This window comes from Anabrus simplex, chromosome 8, assembly GCF_040414725.1.
Source record: "Anabrus simplex isolate iqAnaSimp1 chromosome 8, ASM4041472v1, whole genome shotgun sequence".
NCBI classification, from domain to species: domain Eukaryota; kingdom Metazoa; phylum Arthropoda; class Insecta; order Orthoptera; family Tettigoniidae; genus Anabrus; species Anabrus simplex.
Genome location: NC_090272.1, coordinates 105,812,561 through 105,813,469, shown reverse-complemented (window position 1 = coordinate 105,813,469; position 909 = coordinate 105,812,561). Strand labels below are relative to the sequence as shown.

The 909-nt window shown below is 45.0% G+C and overlaps 1 non-coding gene across 1 annotated transcript; it reads left to right on the top strand.

The window, feature by feature from the left end:
- Nucleotides 1-200: 200 nt before the first annotated feature.
- On the top strand, nt 201-273 carry TRNAR-CCU (transfer RNA arginine (anticodon CCU)). The gene has a single exon. It is a non-coding gene; the product is annotated as a tRNA-Arg (tRNA).
- Nucleotides 274-909: the final 636 nt, after the last annotated feature.

Genomic DNA, 909 nt, shown 5'->3' with positions numbered 1-909 from the left:
TGTGGTTTATCGTTAAACGTCTTGGTATAAACCACAGAAGAGCAGGAATCGTGCCACAATGTGTGCAGACTGTCTATTTTTAGTAAACTCATCTTAATTAAAAAATATTGTAACTTAAAGTAAAACTTATTTTGTTTATTTCCAGATTGAAATGCGTCGTTTAATTTAAATGTGTAATAAATGTGCACAGGAAGCTTGTAGCCCCTGTGGCCTAATGGATAAGGCATCGGTCTCCTAAACCGGGGATTGTGGGTTCGAGTCCCACCAGGGGTAGGCGTAGCAATTTTTAATTTAAGATTCTCGTTTATTAACTCTCTGAATAAGACACTGACAAGGATTCAACGTGAATGCTAATTTTCTTTTCAAACTTTCACTGAAATTTCAAGCAAAATCAGATGTATTTGTGCAGTGTGAGTGCTACCATTAACAGATGTCACTACAGCGGAAACTGATAAATTGAGGCTTAAGCAGAATGATGACTGCAACAATGAGGTTTCTTAGTTTAATGATTAAAGAAGGCTCGACAGGGGAGAGGGCTAAAGAAATGGCAGTAATCATTCACTCACACTGCATGATGTTGCAATGCAGTACAGTTCGTTCGTAATCTGTTTACCATCCAGGGTCGGTTTTTCCCTCGGACTCAACCAGAGATCCCACCTCTACCGCCTCAAGGGCAGTGTCCTGGAGCTTCAGACTTTGGGTCGGGGGATACAACGGGAGGATGACCAGAGGCGGCCTCACCTGCTATGCTGAACCGTAGGCAACGGCTGAACAGGGGCCATGTGGGGGGGGGGGGGGGGGGAGAGGGGGAGTTTGGAAGGGATAGACAAGGAAGAGGGAAGGAAGCGGCCGTGGCCTTAAGTTAGGTACATCCCGGCATTTGCTTGGAGGAGAAATGGGAAACCACGG